Here is a 19263-nt window from a genome sequence, read left to right on the forward strand (position 1 = left end):
CCCTTACCGTAAAGTGTTACCGAACTATCAAAGTAAAATGGTATGCCTATAAGTTTACTGTTGGTGTAAGATTAAAAGCGTTAGCTCTGTCACCTGAATTTAAGCTTTTTAAGTCATTCCTCTTTTTATTTAATCGTTTATTTACAGTAATGAACACTTAAAACTTTAAAATGTGTCAAGCGTAACAGTGCCAGATTTAGCTTTGAGATAATTTCCATTCGCAGTCCCTCACATAAAACATTTAAGAAATTTACATTTGACAAACATAGCAAAAACAAAATACATGATATGCAAAAAGTGCAAAAGAGCAAGAGCAGCATATACAAGTATTTATCACATGGTAATACAATATAGCAGCTACGACATATAAAGTGCAAGAGAAGATACAAGAGCTACATAAAGTGCAGGAGGAGATACCCCTGTATTAAAGTGAATTTAGCGGTGATTGCACATCTGTTTGTTTCTCAACCATTCTTTGAGTTAACCTTTGAAGCTATTGAGAGTGGGACGATCCCGTATCTCAGTTGGGAGGCTATTCCAGAAAGAGCTGTCTTTAACGGAGAGGACATTTTTTCCAAATGTGGTCCGTTTACTTGGAATTTGACTATTAACACATGTAAAAGGATGACTCGGAAACAGCTGGTGAGCGTAACATTTGTTTATTAGAAAAGGGGAGCTGGGAGTGGAGCAGGGGCGGATCTAGACAAATATTCATGGGGTGGCAAGAGGGTGGCAGGAGATTTTGAGGGGTGACATCCCCTGACAGAAGTATATGCTGATTTAAATCGCAATCATATCAATCAATTAGGAGTGTAACGGTACACGTACCCGTACTGAAATTATTCGGTACGGGCCCTTCGGTTCGGTACACGTGTGTACCGAACGAATATAGCGTTAAACGTAAAAAATCGAGAACATGAACAACTTTCTGGAAGTAATCTATATCATAGAGCGACCAAGTCATTTCATTGGACGAGAGGCATACTATGAGAGCTGGTCACAGGGATGCTTTCAAATGTAGTCAGTAATTTGAGGAACTGTCGAAATGGCGAACGCAGATAAAGTTGAGCTGAAAATCCTCTAGCATCATTGAAATCTCCGGTTTGGAAACATTTTGGTTTTGCAGTTACGTACAAGGATGACGGACAAAGACAGGTGGACCGAACCAAAGCTGTTTGTCGGCATTGTTCAACTAACATTGGTTACGCGGCTGGCAATACATCACAATCATTTGAAAAGGCATCACCCGAATGTGAATATCACCGGTACGGTACCAAAAGAAAAAAGACTGAAGTGCAAACCCAACTCCCGCTAGCATGTAAGCCTCCACCACTCGCAAAGAGTTCAGACCGAGCCAAAGCTATTACAAATGCCAAATATCCTTATGTTGCCATGTTAGCAAAGCGCTACCTGGCTGTGCTACCTCTGTCCCTAGAGAGGGTGTTCTCCACAGCAGGAGACATTGTTAGTGCCAGCAGATCTGCCCTTTCAGCAAGCAATGTGGACAAGTTCATCTTTCTTTAAACAACATGAAAATACAATGACAAGCAAGTCCTAATGTCAAGCTGGCTGCTTAGGTGCTAGTACAGTTCAAATACAGATTATTTCAGCTCATCGAAATGCTGCACCTTAATGTTTATTTTACTATATTTTGTATTTATTTGAATACATTAGTCACAGTTTAATAATAATAAAAACATGTATTTTAATGTTTTGTGATAATGTTTTCTGCTGTACCGAAAACGTACCGAACCGAACCGTGACCTAAAAACCGAGGTACGTACCGAACCGAAATGTTTGTGAACCGTTACACCCCTACAATCAATGTTAACTTGGAAAGCCACAATATTAATATTTTAACTCAATCACATAGGTGATATTATTGTGGCACATCAGTAAAGCCTTACATATAAGGTGGCAGACGTAATTTAATGAATTTTAACTGAACAATAACTGAATGAGTTTGTCTCACTCTTAGACCAGCAGGGGTACCAAATCTATGCAGACTGCTGCAATAAGTACATTAATGAACTGTCTCATCGATGTTTGTCTGAATGAATATGATACTATTAACAATCATATTATTCCTATCAGCTGTCAATCACTGTTAATAAATAATAATAATAATAATAGATTTAATTTGTTAGCGTTTTTACAGATGCTCAAAGACGCTTTACAGATATAGTGAAGAACTGTTATGATTCACATATTCATTTATTATTGAATAAACTATATTTTTTGGAGGAGTTAATGATGAATGTTCATCAAGATGCTTGCTCACCCTCCTTCAAATTTGAAAAACAAGTAATTATATCATTATTGATATACAGTTACAACCTTGACTTTACATCAGAAAGAACAAACATTAAAGAAGTGACTAACTGCATCAGTTAGGGTTAAACGTGTATTCAGCTAAAACATCGCTGCAGTTATTATCCAGTGGAAGGTCCTTACCTACTGGCCTAGTTAAATCAAAGTGGTTACTTTCTGTTGGCTGGGCAGTGTAGTTTTACACACCGTCTTATTTTACTTTCTCAGGACTTAAAACTGTTTTTTGGGGGCAGACCTCCTCAAAGAAAAAAAATATATACACGCATACAAGGTCATCATCTTAACAGTTTGTTATTCTCATCGAGTCATCCGTGAGCAGAGCATCAAGTTGGCATGTCTATTACAGCTGAATGCGGCGATTACTAGTTTGTTCAGCAAAACGCCTCACAAATTTATTAAGATCAACAGCTGTAGTGCGTTTTGATTCAATGCTGAGTACAGCCAAACTGACAGTCTCTTCTCTGTCATTGTAGACCGCAACTACCTCATTCCTTCAGTGCTTGGGTCCGAAAGGCTTCTCGTTTTGCGCCGTCCCCACGTTCAAGTGAATTCGCCACCAATTATATTTCCACTCTTGCGCCAGGACCGGGGGAGGAGTTACATGACGTGCATCTTGTGCTGCATTCACTTGCACTCGGACATTAGAGACTTTCTCTCATAAATGTCCGATGAGCCACAACTTTTCTTTCAAAACAAAGATGCCAACTGGGGTGGCAGCTGGGGTGGCAAGGCTATTGTTTAGGGTGGCAGTTGTCATCCCATGCCACCCCGGTAGATCCGCCCCTGGAGTGGAGGTTGGTTATGGCAGCAGTGGGAAACAGTGATGTTACGTATTGCGCCGAGGCTTCGGAGCGTGTGTCGAGTAATCCCCGAAGCTTTTTGTGAAATTTTGATCGAGGCTTGTATCGTTTTGGGCCAGTGACGTCACTGATGACAAACTACGGCCCAATCCCAAATCACCCCCTCGACCCTACCCCTCCGTGACGGAGTAAACTCCGTCTGTAGCCACACTCGCAGCTGAATGAAGTTCCCTCCATTAAGGGTTAAGGGTATAAATACAGCAGCAAGCTTTGGGACGGCCTCCCCTCTCCGGCAGAAACAGGAAATGCTGTAACTGTATGTAACAACGGTTTCAAATCAGCATCTCTTGGACAACAAATGTAAATTAATAACTCAAATAAAACTCAAAACATCTTTAATTGTGTTACTTTTTTGTAAGGCTCTTTTAGTTTGAAACCTGATGTTTATAAGCTTCTTAGTTTTTGCAACAGTCTGTAAATATACACAACTTTATAATGCAGCACAATCTAGCGGCTCTTAGTATTAACAAATATGTATTGAAATGTGTTGCTGCACAGGTCACCTTTAGCTCTCTAAACAAACAAACAAAGAGATGGGTGATGTACTTTTACTGTACTTACAGTAAGCAGAATTCATGTGTATTTTCTGCTGTGTTATACTATATTTGAGTTTGTTTGTCTGAACACTTAGGGCATGATTTAACAATAAAAAGGTTATATACAGTATAAAATACCACATACTGTACGCCCTCCCATGCCACCCTGACATGACCTCTTGCCCCCCCTTTGCCACCCCATGTAAAATGTTCTAGAACCGCCACTGTACATACGAGACATAACCTTTATAGTCAGAAAAAAGTGTGATTATTTTCTGATATTTTACACATATGATATTATGAATACTGTGGGCCTACATACCTTTAGTGTGATTATAAGTGCATGTGAGTGAATATTGGCATGCAAATTCATTTTTGTACATCCTATTAATTGTCTCAATGCGCTCACACATCTTAAGAAATGTATCACCAAACATTTCAAGAATGTTTTTAAAGAACGTTATCCTACCTTTCAGAAGAACATTCTGGGAACCAAACTAAAGGTGCATTCACATCTAATAGTCAGTTTTCTGATGCGCACCAGACCACAGTTTGTTACATTGTTTCATTTTTCGGTTTGCGTTCACACGGGCCAAACTCAAACGGACTATAAACTTTAAACACAAGTCATGTGCACGGAAATGCTGTTCAACCATTGGTCAGACATTAAGGGGGTAAAAATGCAAATCCCGGCAATTTCTACCGGAGCCTCCGCCATGGAGCATCGGCACTTTCGGCAGGTTATTCTCATGCTGCTGTTAATCTGGAGATCAACAGACACTAGCGGCCCGCGCATATGATTATATAATCAGACAACGTCCGTTAAAAAACATTAACACATAATGAGAGACGTTCTGCAGTAAGGAGGGGCGTTTCACCGACGACAGGTGTTCTTACTTTTATGTAGCTGACGGAGAATTTTTACTTTACACGACACTGTTCAACTCTTCATCCTGCTTCACTCTTTAACTAAACAACCGCGGATGTCTTGAAAGACTCTTTCGCTAAAGATTTTGAAGACACCCGCGTTCTTGTGACACATAAATACTACGCTTCCTATGTTTTGGTGCGGACTGCGTTCACACCAGCAATGAACCGCTCCAGAGTTCGCAAGCAATTGCTCCGAGACCACCTATTTTAGCGGACCAGAGTCCGGTTGTTTAGTTCACTTCAGAGGTCTCGGATTGTGTTCACACCGACCCAAATGAACCGCACCAAGCGGCTAAACGCACCAGGGTTAGATTCAACCGGACTATACAAGGCAGGTGTGAACGCACCCTAAAACTTCCCGCTGAAAACATTCCTAGAACAATGAATGGTAATATTCTCAGAATGTTTTAGAACCAAAAATGTCTAGCTGGGAACTCACACATGCCACCGCAAACATGCAATATCTGTTTACAGTTTATCATGAATTACGTGCTTGTTTGTTTTTTTCAAAAGGAAAATGTGGTGACATCAGATTTTTTTAAACATCCTTTTCAAACAAATGCAACAAGTTTGTTTTTTATAGCGCTCTACAAATAAATCTGACGTTGACCATGACCGTGTTAATATTTCGCATCACAGGAACGTTTTATAAAAAAAGAATAACCTCCTGAAAACATTATCCGAATGTTGCTTTGAAAATGTTCTTCTTTTGTTATCATGTAACATTGAGGGAATGTTTTATAAAATAACATATATAATATTTTAATACAACAACGTCCGAAAAACATCCTTATAATGTTGCAGGCAAAACGTTCCACCTTCGTTAACATTTCACATTAAAAGAACGTTTTATAAAAAACGTTCTGTCATCTCAGGCCTCAATAACATCCTCAAAACATCCTCTGAATGTTGCAGTTAAAACGTGTCGTTATGTCTTAGTTAACCTTAAACCTTATAGGAACATTATTTGAAATAATAAGCATCCTCAAAAGGTTCTTTGAACATCAGATTAAAACGTTTCTTAAAAAAGTTATTAGAACCTGTAGATAGATAACGTTAGCCAAAGTTGTGAGAACGTTCCCAGTGTGTATTGCGCAGCTCGTTAAGGCTAGAGTCCGCGATGTCATAGCTAGAGTGGAGGACAGCTTGAAATTCGCCTTCATATTTTTTTTTAAACTTGCCATAATTCCAAAACCCTACACTCCTGAGACATAATATTTCATGAAAAACGTAAGAAAACCTCTCTTAGTTTGGAAAATAAAAAATAATTAAACTAAATAATGAAACAAAATGCCTCTTGAGGGCATGAAGTGACAACAACTTTCAACATGTCTCCTTTAAGACCCAATCTAAATGCAGCGTCATCTTTCATCACAGCACCAGCTGCACACCTTTAGTTAATCTGCCAAAAATGCCACATTATTGATCCAAAAGTACAGAAAAAAGCACAGATACACTCCCCAGGATCCTGCCATGCTCCGCGTTGACATTTTACCGATAGCTGCTACGGTTTTCAACAAAAGTTAGAAATGCAAGAGGTTTATCCCTCATTCAGAACAATGGAAAGGCTCTCCTTTCACTGCACCTCTGATCTCTGGGTTTACACACACAGGTGTTTGTAAACATTAATTCACTACTTACATTTAATATTGAAGTCCTACTTTTAGCTACAGAAACCATTCAACTATTAACTTATTCAGCTATTTCAGGACATTGAGGCTATACGTGTTGTTGTTTATACCTTTTTTAAACCTTTTCTTTTAAATATTAATCTTCTTCACTATTTTTCCTACTCATCCAGTTTAACATTTCACTTTCAAGTTTCCAACAAAGTCATTGCAATGCATTTGAGCAATTTGGATTCAAATCATTTCACTTTTCTGCATTTCCCCGCTAAGTTCAGCAACACACTGACTTGGTCTCTGTAGCTAAAAGCACCTAGAGACCATTCAACTAATAACATATTCAGCTTTTTCTGCATTTTCAGCTAAATTCAGCAACAAATGTTCACAGTTTACAGCATTCGCACGCATTTTCAGCAGGAACTGCATTTTCTAGTTAACACTCACAATTGCTCAATTCAGCAACCTTCTCACCTCCATTTCATATCTATACTCCTTCCTCTTTTACTTTTACACATCACAGGTTTTTTCTATGAAGCGACTCTTTGTATCCCTTTGTATTTTCATTCAGACCTCCCTGCTTTTTGAGCCCATTAAATATGCACCATATGTTTCCTTTTGTTTCCTTTTTCGTCGTCGGTGCAGAACTTTGTCCCTGCTTCTGTGACGCCGCCAGTTGAAGTGCTTCAGCTCCGTGCTGCTGGTAGCTATGAATAAAAGACGCGATATGCTGTTGTAGTCTGGCCCTGCATCTGCCTGCAGCTGCTGCCTAAGTGATCTCTGAGGACCCCTGGCTGGTATTTGAGGAAGAGGAGAACAAAAAAGGATCATGTGTGAAATAGCAATGGGGGAACACTTCTTTACATTCACCTCAGTAGGGGCATGAATGTAAGGAATTCATGAGTTTGTCTGTGGGCGTGATGCCCTGACTTGATGGATGTGTGTGTGTGTGTGTGTGTGTCTGGTGCAGGCGGGGTTTGGCAGGGAGGGGTTAAACACCACAGCGATGCTTCATGGAGCGCGATAAGAGGAGAGGTACTCTGGGACAACAAGCTATTCCAAATAGCACTCAGTCTGAATAATGCAGCAGTATGGAGGAGGGAGGAGGGTGAGGGGAAGAGGAAAGGATGTAAGAGAGATTGTGTACTAGTGATGAGCAAAATAGTTTCAAAATGATGCAGGGAGTGCAAGGTGGAGGAGAAAAGACAGGAAATGAGGTGCAGGATGAAAGGCGAGGAATAAATAGAGAAACGCAGAGTGACAATGATACAGGAGAGGTGAAGAAGAAGAGGGAAGTGGAGGGAGAGGATGGTGGAGGTGGCAGGAGGATAAAAGAGGGAACAGTAGAGATATGGAGGCAAGAATAAACAGAGCAATCTGTAGCAAGAGGAAGGGAAGGAGGACATGAGTAGGGAGGATCAAGCTTTTTTTAAGGTCTAATAATAGCTCCACATGTACAGCAAATATAAAGACAGCTGTGTACTTTACAAGAAACCACATTTAATTAGTTATTTGATGCTGCATGTTTCAATGATACAATAAATATCATGGTATTGAAAGAGGAAGACAAAGACAAGCAATAGGTACCAAGGAATACATACATTAAAAAAACATTTCAAATGTAGATGGTGGGATCAAGATAATTAATATTCATAATACATTGAGATTTGTTATAATACCATACAATGTATCGTTAATAAATAATAAGAACAGTTTTGGGTACTACAAATTGAAATCTATGATGAATTTTTTCACATCTATATTTTAAATATTAAAATCCCACTGACATCCCACTTAGTTGTCCATCTCTTAAGTCAAAACAGTGTCAGAATTTAAACTAAATGAAAATATACTATTTTTAATACACGGACTTAAGTGGATTAATTAGGTTTTGGCTAATTTAAACCTATGGGATATGTTTTATCGATACACCAAATAATTAGTTGCATAGCGTCTTGCAAATAAGAAGGTGAAATAAATATACCCGTAGTACAAAAATATATTTAAAAAATACATACGTAGCAAATAAATATGAGATACTTTTTAACCCTAGAAATATTATTTTTAATATAAAGAAAAATGTAGCTCTCAGTACTGGAATAACAGTGGGGAAAGTTAGGCAAAAATGATGTATGCATCTTATATTATCCAACACATAACTAAGCAATTAATTATAAATATGGTTATTCTTCAATTTCATAGGTCTCTAAAAAAGCCTCAATGTTTAAAACACACCCCGTTTTTTACCTGGAGGAAATCACAGAGGTTGAGGTAAAAAATATAATCTCAGGGTTAAGAGGTTCTAAGGCAAGGGATGCATATGATTACGACACCAACTTTTATAAAGACACATACCGACGATCTAATACAACCAATTACTAGTGAATCAATCTATCAGCACGAGGGAAGTTCCATCATCCTGGAAGGTGGCCACGGTGACATCGATCTTTAAATCTGGGAATAAGGCAATGATGTCCAATTATAGACCTATCAGCATCCTCCCCTGTGTCTCTAAAATAGTTGAGAAATGGGTGTCAAAACTAATCACCAAACATTTAGACAAAGGTTTCGCTCCACTCCACCCTATGCAGTTTGGCTTTCGTGCTCACCACTCCACTGAGACAGCTAACTGTGTCTTTGTGGAAAAGGTTAAATGTATGTTGGACACGAGCCCATATGTAGGTGCTGTCTTCCTTGATCTCAAGAAGGCTTTTGACACTGTTGACCACAAAGTGCTCCTTACAAAGCTGACTCATTTAAACTTTTCAGCAGTTTCTATACATTGGTTTAAGTCTTACTTATCTAACAGAAAACAGTGTGTTTTGGTCAACGGTGCCAAATCCCCCTACCTTGTCAACCCTGTTGGGGTTCCACAAGGTTCCATTCTTGGACCGTTACTTTTTTCACTGTACATTAATGACTTGCCTAATGTATGTCCTGAGTTGAATGTGCAAATGTATGCCGATGATGCGGTCATCTTTGTCCACGGGAAGAACACTGAAATTATCTCATCTTGTCTCTCAAAAGCTTTGGACAAGGTTCAACACTGGCTGAACAACATTTGCTTACAGTTAAACATAAAAAAACAGTATGCATGATGTTCAGTAAACGACCAGTCAAAATCGAAGGATCCAACGTGTTTTTAAACGGAGCAGAAATAGAACTAGTCTCCCAGTTCAAGTATCTTGCAATCATCATAATGGACTCAAACTTGACTTTTAAGAAACATATTAAGAAAGTATCCAATACCATTAAATTCAACTTGCAACATTTTAAACAAATTAGACCTTTCTTAACTGTCAATGCTGCAAAGTCATACCTCCACTGTATGATTCTATCCCACATTGAATACTGTTTTACAAACTGGTCGTTTGCTTGTGCCACAAACCTGAAACCCATAGAACAGCTGTACAAGAGAGCTATCCAGGTGTTTGACAGAAAGCCTTATTCATAACACCACCATCCTTGAAAAACACAATTTCTTAATTTTTGACAATTTTAAGTCTTTTAAAAGTATGTGCTTTATTTATAAATGTTTATAAATAGGGGAATTCATCCACAAAAAAAACACTGGACGCTGCACTAGGTCAGACACCAGAGGAGACTGTGAGGTCCACCGTAGACGGGCCACTTTTGGACAAAATGTCCTCTCCGTTAAAGGCAGCTCATTGTGGAATAGCCTCCCAACTGAGATACGGGATTGTCCCACTCTCAATAGCTTCAAAGGTCAACTCAAAGAATGGTTGAGAAACAAACAGATGTGCAATCACCGCTAAATGCACTTTAATACAGGGGTATCTCCTCTTGCACTTTATATGTCGTAGCTGCTATATTGTATTACCATGTCATAAATACTTGTGTATGCTGCTCTTGCTCTTTTGCACTTTTTGAATATCATGTATTTTGTTTTTGCTATGTTTGTAAAATATAATTTTCTTAAATGTTTTATGTGAGGGACTGCGGATGGAAATTAGCTCAAAGCTAAATCTGTCACTGTTACGCTTGACACATTTGTAATGTTTTAAGTGTTAATTACTGTGCATTGGCCCTGCCAAATAAACGATTAACTTAAAATGAAAAGCAGAACACCTCATACTGGGAAAACCTTAAACTGTTGTAAATGGGTGGAAAAAACTAATACCCTTAACTGCTTAGGTGTAACATTTCCAAAAACTCAAACAGCAAACCTTAGATAACCACTTACACTACTCTACATACATGTATTGCCATACTGTTGCAGAACAGAATTGAGTTCCAGCAACATTGAAATATTATAGCAGTAGAAAATATTGTAAATCATCCGGTGAGGTGGACCTGAATAGCCGGATTTTAGGATTAAAAGACGGTTTAAAAAATAAACAAATGCAAACGGCGGCAAAAATAACAGCTAATGAAGCTGACTTCAGGAAAGAGGGACTGATAAAAAAACTTTAAACAACAGCAGAGGCAACAACAATAGGATCAGAGTCAATCAAAAATAGAGTTATGACAACGATAATTTTTAAAAAGAACAATGAAGGAATAATATACTTTTTACTGTGAGATTGGATCTAACCTGGTTGTGGTAAACTGCACATATCTTGCTGCATACCTGCCTGGAAGCAACATTTTCTCTGACATAATTGTTGTTAGAACATTTAGGACAGGGATTTGACACTCTTTGGTTAATAATAATAAATAAATAATACATTTAATTTATATAGCGCTTCTCATCTGCCAAGACAAATCTCGAAGTGCTTGATGGCTGGTTAAAAGGGCTGAAATCTAATTTGGAGGATTCACAAATGCAGAGGGGTAACTGGAGAGGAGGGGAGAAGACAAAGAGAGCCTGAGACCCCGGCCACACGAGGACGAAAACGGCTAAACGCATAGGATTAACGCAAACGCAATCGCAAACAAGCTTCCGTCCACACGCAATAGTTATCTGGATAGCAGGGGCGGACTGGCCATCTGTAGAATCTGGAGAACCACAGAACGGCCGGTCGTCAAGCGCCGTTGACGGCCGGCACTTTAAAAAAAAAAAGGTTTAACGTCATCATTTAAATTGCGCTGACAGCCGACAGAGGGCGACAGCGGCCGCTAATGCAGTTGTGTGGTTTTTATGTCAAATAATCACACACGAAGAAGAAAAAAGATCGGCCACATGAAGAGAAGGGATTAGACGCCACCGCAGACAGGGAGAATGAAAAAACATGGTTAAAAATCAAAGAAAACGAAAAGAAAAAGGTGGGGCCGAGAAGGCAAGAGAAAAAAAGGTGAAGTCACTCGCAGGTGAAGCATATAAATGTGGCAAATTGACAGACCTTTTTGGCAGCAGCGCTGCTACAAGCACTATCAGCAGCAGCAGCTTAGAACAAGTGCAAGATGATGAAGAGAATGATGTGGGCGCGAGTTCAGATATACAGCCAGCCTCCTGCGTTCATGATGAGGGACAGAGTTGAGCTGGTGGAAGAACCAGCTCAACTGGCACATACAAGTGCAGGGCAAGAGCAAGAGGTGGGTGAGAATTATCCCTTGAACTCAGTGGCGTTTTCTCCTGGAGGCCAAGGGATGCCAGGCTTCCCCTGTTTTTTTGTATTGTAGTTATAATATTAATAAATACATAAAAACACTTCGTTTAGTTTCGGTAATTATTCTTCCGGCCCGTCTCTCCCCCATTCTCATTGAGTATTTTACAAAGAGTGAAACAGCGCCCCTCTAGATGTTATGGTGAAACAGTAGATTGCACTCTGTTGTGAGAGGAGGCCAGCCGAAATTGGCTTCCCTTGGTGAAAAAAAATGGAGGGATTGACCAATCAGATGAGGCTCACGTCATGCCTCACAATCCAACCAAATCGCATCAACTTCAGTTCGTACTGTAACTGTCATCACTGCCCTTAAAAAGTAGCAAGCAACTGAAGCAAGTGCAATTATGGAGGGTGGAGTATTTCAACAAAAATAATTTTACTAAACTTCCGCTACAGCAGCAACTAAAAATGAAATCTGATGACAGGCCAATGCCCAAACTGGAGCTGTGTACTGAGATGAAAACAGGAGCAAATCGGACATAAAACTTTAAATAATAAACAGCGGATTTCTAACATTTGACATTTCATGTGGCCGGACTGGGTCAGTTTCCAGGGCTGAATTTTAGTCCCAGTCCGCCCCTGCTGGATAGTGTCTGCCCACACGAGACCGCTCCGTTTAGCTCCAACCGCTGGAGAAGCTGCAGTACATATGCAGGAGCCTGTACGTGGCGCTGTAACATCCTCCACAAAAGCAGCGAAGAAGCATGGTTGTCATGGTTGCCCTTCTGTTTATTCTCCGCGGTGGGGGTCGAGGGAACCGGGCAGAGTTTTTTTGCCAGTCAACGTGTATTAAAGTTTAAATCTTCCGACAAAATTATAAAAGTGCCGGTCAAATGTCTTCTTTGTTATTTATTGAGCTTTAAAACAAATGAATAACGACTCTATATAATATAATAATAAAATACACGGAGCCTCTCTTTTTCCTCCCTCTCTCCGGACAGCGCCAGTGTCTGTTTCATGCAGCAGCTGATCCAGTAATGAGTGACCCGGCCGACAGTAAAAATAAACATATTTATAACTAGGTAGTTTGAGAGGTGTCTCCGTCCTGTCAGATTAGACTTCACTCGCGTTTATGTCCATATCGAGAGAAAGATAAATAATCTGAATTCAGTGTGCAGTTTACTTTGACGCGGGGGTGAGCAGCAGAGGTGGAGAGAGGCGGGGCTATTGCGCAATCATTATCAGAAAATGATCGCTGAAGCTGCAGTAGCCTACATATCCACAAAAGCAGCGAGTAAGATCCCCCCCGGATGTGTAAGTCTGCTGTAGATGTTGCACAAAGAACTGTAGCATGGTCAGTAGCGTCCGGAGCACGATAGCAACTCTGCGATCCGCCATTGTTGTTGGTGGCGAAACACATCAGCAATGGCGCGGGGTACGCGGAGGTGAGCAGCAGAGGTGGGGAGAGGCGGGGCTATTGCGCAATCATTATCAGAAAATGATCGTATAGGGCGCACACACGGAGCTGTTTGACCCCCCAGAGCGTTGCGTATGCCGTTCTATCCACCTTGGGACCCGTTATCGTTTCCTCAGTCGTTTATGGCGCGTTTCCACTGCAGGCCTCGCTCGGCCTCGCTCGGTTTGGTTTAGCCCGGCTCACTTTAATGCTGCGTTTCCATTACAGTTTAGGAACTGGGGTAGTTACCATAGTAACGCAGTGTAGGCGGGGCGGTCAACTTTTTGGCGGGCGGAGCGACGCTGCATACAACTGCCGTGATGTCATCTTCAATGCGACACAACAACAATGGAGGATGTGGAAGCCATCGTGTCCTTGCTTCTTGGTATGTGGTTTTTTACCACAGCAAGAAGGACAACTTTGTTTCGGAAAAGGCTGCTTATAGCAAGACGTAATACAGAAGAAGCTGAGGGGAGACTTATGGCAATCGTACAACGCGGCAGAGACTACTCCAGGACGACTCAACGACAACGCTACTCGGTAAGCTAACGTTCGCTAACTAGCAATGTGTTTCACGCTCACTATACGACCAAAGTGTTTCACGCTCATTATATGACAAAAGTGTTTCAAGTATTTAATTAATTGTAGCTACCACTTTTACGTATTAAAATATGTATGCTTTTGTTTGTGTATTTCAGAAGTTAGGTTGCCACCGCAGACCATGTGTTTGGATGCTTGACCGAGCAACCGAGTGGTGGGGTGTGATTGTTCCATCTTTCACACACACTCAGTGGGTGGAGAACTTCAGGATGTCTGAGGAAACCTACGTATACCTGTGCAACAAACTGCGGCCAGCGATGGAGAGACAGGACACAACATTCCGCGAGTGTATACCTATAAAGAAGAGGGTGGCCATCGCACTGTGGAAGCTTGCGACCGGCTCAGAGTTTGATGCGCTACCTGAATAGCTAAATATTCATTGTATACAGGAAACTTGAATGTTTTGGTTCATAACATCATGGTTCAGTAAGTTGATATACATTTCTTGTGTTTGTAATTATAAACACGACATTGAAAGATTGTGGGCCATTAAGGCTAGTGACGTTTTGTTTTTATTATTACTACATTGTATTGAACATAAATAAATCTATTTTTCTCTTTCACATATGTGTTTGTCAAATGATTTAAACAAAAAAATGTTATCAGAATTGACTATTTAGTAAATATTTGATTTTCAAGCACCAGTAAGTACTTCCCCATAATAAGAACATTTGAGCAAATATGAAAGTAAACATAAATACAAATGATCTCTTATCCCCCTTCTCTTCCAGTTTATTTGTAAAAGGAAATATTTTACTTTAAGTAATGTGTCAGTTACCAAATAATGTTTTAGAGGAGGACCTCAAGCAAGCAAACTCAATTTCTTGCTTTAAATCTCTTCTTAAAATTAACTTTTATCTTATGGGCTTTTTCCTAACTGATGGTGTTTCTTATTGCTTTATAAATGCATGTATGTTTATATCTAGATCTTAATTGGGCTATTTTTACAATTGTTTTTGAGTGATATTGTAGGCTTTTGTTTTTAAAGATCCACAAATATTATTAGTAATGGTATTAGTTGTAGCCTATTTTTATTTAGGAAAAATATAGGCCTATAACTTCTGCCTCATGTGAATCTGAGTTTTTGTTCTGCTGATTTAAAGCCCTTTAATTGTACATTTCAGTTTATGATTGGATTCCAAAACTGTAATGTTGTGTGTGAGTGGCAACCCAGTGACTTTGTTTACATGCTCACGGAAATCAGTTTGTTAATCAGATTATGGCAGGAAATCAGATGATGCATTTATCAACAAGAGATAAGATGAGAAGTACTTTATTGAATCCCAATTTGGGAAGTGTTTTTTGTTGCAGCATAAAAAGGCATGGCATTGTATGTACAATAGAAATAAAAAATATATATATATTTGTTGCAGCAGCATAAAAAGGCATGGCATTGTACAAATACAAAATAAAAAAATGTTTGTATTGCAGCAGCATAAAAAGATATGACATTATAAAAAAAAAAAGGAAAGATAAGAAATAAACTGGAGGAACGTCGCAACTTCGTCAATCGACCACGGTATGTTTTTCTTTGCCATTTTCTTAGGTTTACAAAAATGCTGCAAGCGTCCCTTAATATATGCGACACTAGGGATTAAGTCGCGCGAGAATTGTGACGATTCTCTCTGACCAATCAGAGTCGTCACTAGTTTAGCATATTCCGCCCGGTTGTTGGCCTCGATAGAACCACGATTTAGTCGGGCCAGAAAAAGGGTGAAAAAGTAGCCTCGGGCCAAAACTAGGCCAAGTGGAAACGCAACCAAAAACGGGCTCGGCGCGCTTAAAGCGAGCTACCCGCTGCAGTGGAAACGCGCCATTAGTGCCGTATGCGGTCGTCCTCGTGTGGCCGAATGGTCTATATGACACTAAACAGTAACGCAAACGGCCGTTTTTGTCCTAATGTGGCTGCAGCCTGAGAAACACACGTTGAGAGGAAAGATAATGATATTAACAGCAGCTGAAGGCCCATGCAGACAATGTTAGGGGGGCATGGGCCATAAGGTATAAAGGGACATGCTAGTGGTTTTTGTTAATAATTAAATAAATATTTGCCTAGAATAACGACTTTTGTGAAAGTATTAAGGTATATTCAGATGTGTGTATTTAAAACAAACCTGAGGTTGGTTCATACACTGCCAAAAGTTAACTAATGACGCATGCAAAGAAATGAAGTGTTTTCAGTCAATTCGGAGTGACAGGAGCTCTGTACTGCTGACCGAGATGCACTTCCTGTTATGAACTTGGTTACACAAGGATAAGGACTCAAATGCACGACCCGGGAGCCAAAGGTAAAGTACAATTAAGATACTTTATTTGCACAAAAAAGGTAACAAAAGAAGATCACTCTTAAGAGATGACAAAAAAAGTTTGAGCAAGGCAAAACAGAAAATCACTCACAACGTGAGGAACTAAACTTATAATAAGTTTCAGGAGCCAACATAGGCTTTGAATCAAAACGAGCTGAAGAGCATAGCTCTGTCATGAGGACAGGACAAGACGAACTGACACTGAACGCTGGGAGACTGGGGAATTTAAACACTCAACAACAAGACACAGGTGAACACAATCAGGGGCGGGGCTGATACTGATGAGGGCGGGAGAACACATAAGGAAAGGGAGTCAAGGGACCTGAAATGAGACGTGACAAAAACAAAACAGGAAGTGAAAAACAATACAAAATAAACATGAAACATGATTGACTAGCACTTTTGACGGTGCACAACAGTACCCCCCCCCCTCTAGGGCCGACTCCTGACGGCCCAGGCCGATCATAAAAAACCTGAATCAGGGTTTTATCCACAATAAACCTCGCAGGGACCCAGCATCTTGCCTCGAGACCATAACCCACCCAATCCACCAGGAATTGTTTTCCTCGACCCCTATTGCGGACCTCCAGCAACTTGCGGACCTTGTACGTTAGGCCACCTTCGAAGAACTGGGGTGGTGACAAAAACAAAACAGGAAGTGAAAAACAATACAAAATAAATATGAAACATGATTGACTAGCACTTTTGACGGTGCACAACACTTCCTCGCACGCCTCCATACTCCAAAGGCATTAGGGCATACTTGACCCAATTATAATGGCCAACAAGAAGCCACTGGTATTGTCTGACTAAGATAATAATAACTTATTATAACCCATACATATTATACATATACATACATATATATAAGGTGTATGAGACACAGGTTTATTTTTTTTCACTTATTTAAGATAATTTTTACAGTTAAAATTCCTTTAACCCTTCGGTCCTTCCCTTCAAAATAATGCGATATAACAACAGTTTCTTTTTTCTAAATTACATGCTTTGTTATTAATTAATCTAAATTAATAGCATATAGCAAGATTTGCTGTGGGAAGCATTTCAAAATATTCAAATGGATTTTTGGAAGATGAGTGAATCAATGAGTACGCATTATAAACGTGTAGGTCAACTTGTCTTTAATTTCAATACTATTTCTCCAATATCTTGTATGCCACAAAAATCGTAAATATGTTGACACTTTAGCATCAGCGGCATTGCTAGCTAGCTCCGAGCTAGCTGCTAAGTGCTTTATGTGAGGCGATATTTCAGTCTTGAAATTCTCCGATGGTACGGAAAGGTATGGAAGCAAACAAGAGACAGAAGTATTTGAATTTTATATATTTATAGCATTGAAAATAATTACTTTGAAAATCATGTATCTGAATTGTTTTGCTCCGAATATGTGAAAAAGTGTGAAATAAATGTGAAATAAAAATGTAAAAATTCAAGTGAAAAAAATGTGAATGTTCAAATTCAGATCCCAAAAATTCAAGAGAAAAAAATTTGAATGCACAATTTCGGTGTATAAAATTTGACGTCAAAAATGTCGGTGCAGCATCATCCGGGTTACTCAGACAGGATAAGCAATCGAGCCCGAATGCAATCAAACCAACTTCTGGCCTATCAGAGCACGGCTTTGTCAGTCATGTGATTACAACAACCCGGGAGAAAAATGACGGAGAAACAGTGGGGCTCGGGTAAGTAGTCAGTTTGTGCTCTTTATTTTACAAGCAGTAAGGGCTCGACATCATTTGTATCTTACATTAGCTAGCTAAATGAGTGAAGTATCCTTATGCCTTGCTGTTAGCAAGCTCCGTAGTTATCATTAATTGAAGTGAATCACAACGTTACCGTGTCCTTTTGTGTGTGTGTGTGACGGTTTGCAAAGTAACGTTACGATCACTTCGGTTAAATAAGTCAAGTAGACCATGCTACACTATACAAATACTCTCTTACAAAAGCCCTGCATTTAAACATGTTAATGTTACTTTAGTAAAAGTATGCTAGTATAATTAGGAAAGTGTTAAAGTATTTAAAGTAGACACAAGTTATACTATTATATTATATCATTTGTTTTATTGTTATTACCGATGCAAGAGTTGACTTAACTGTGTGTAGTTGGAGCTCATTTTGAACAATTAGCTAACTAATGATTACTTTTCATAATGGTTTAATGTGCTGACTATTTTCTAAATTAATACATGAAGGTCTGGTTTGTTCAAACTCTCAAAATAGTACGATCGCCTAAAGTTTGCAGCAGTGGGCTTCACCGCACTCTGTCCCGGAGTTCGCCGTTTGGCTCTGATAGGCCAGAAGTCGGTTTGATTGCATTCAGACTCGATTGCTTATCCTGTCTGAGTAGCCCGGATGATGTTGCATCGCAATTTTGGACATCGAATTTTAAACACCGAAATGTTTGACGTCGAATTTTAAACACCGAAAATGTGCATTCAAAAAATGTTCACTTGCATTTTTGGGATCTGAATTTGACTATTCAATTTTTTTTTTTTAATTGTTACATTTTTATTTCACAAAAAAATTCAGATACATGATTTTCAAAGTAATTATTTCAATGCTATAAATTCGGTGTCTGATAAAATTCAAATACTTCTGTCTCTTGTTTGCTTCCATAGAAATTTCTTGCTGCAGGAATTGCACAGAACATAATCTATTAACAGTTCCATCAGGCGTTTTTGTAACTTTCCATTCACTAGGCCATGTAACATTTTCTCATCCACTTCCATCATGTTGACAAGCTACTGTGGCTGCGCCGTGTCAGTTGACATAATGGGTCAAGGGGCATCTAATCAAGATTAATCAAATTCTGACATTCTCAGTATCAAAAATGGCAGTTTTAACCAGAAAGTGGCCATATTTTTACTCTCGGTGGGCTGATGTCAACTACCATGAGTAGACCATTGGATATAGAGAGCAGGAGATACAAATGATTGTCTCTACTGTGGATAACTTTAACCCTTAATCTTCAAAATCGACCCAAATTTCATCAAAGTCAGCAACGGAGAAATACAACTGGCAGAATTGGATAAAACAAACCAGAATTAGCAGAGACTTCACCTGGGTTGAGTCTTTGACCACTTCTGTTTTTAATGAA

General features: G+C 39.4%; 1 long non-coding RNA gene across 1 annotated transcript in view; it reads left to right on the forward strand.

Moving 5' to 3' along the window:
• Positions 1-530: 530 nt before the first annotated feature.
• The window catches only part of LOC117542794, a 31571-nt gene continuing 12838 nt past the window's right edge, over positions 531-19263 (forward strand). The window contains exon 1 of the long non-coding RNA XR_004568486.1: positions 531-642. This is a non-coding gene — a long non-coding RNA (uncharacterized LOC117542794). The remainder of the gene's footprint in view (positions 643-19263) is intronic.

This window comes from Gymnodraco acuticeps, unplaced genomic scaffold (genome assembly GCF_902827175.1).
Source record: "Gymnodraco acuticeps unplaced genomic scaffold, fGymAcu1.1, whole genome shotgun sequence".
Taxonomy (NCBI): domain Eukaryota; kingdom Metazoa; phylum Chordata; class Actinopteri; order Perciformes; family Bathydraconidae; genus Gymnodraco; species Gymnodraco acuticeps.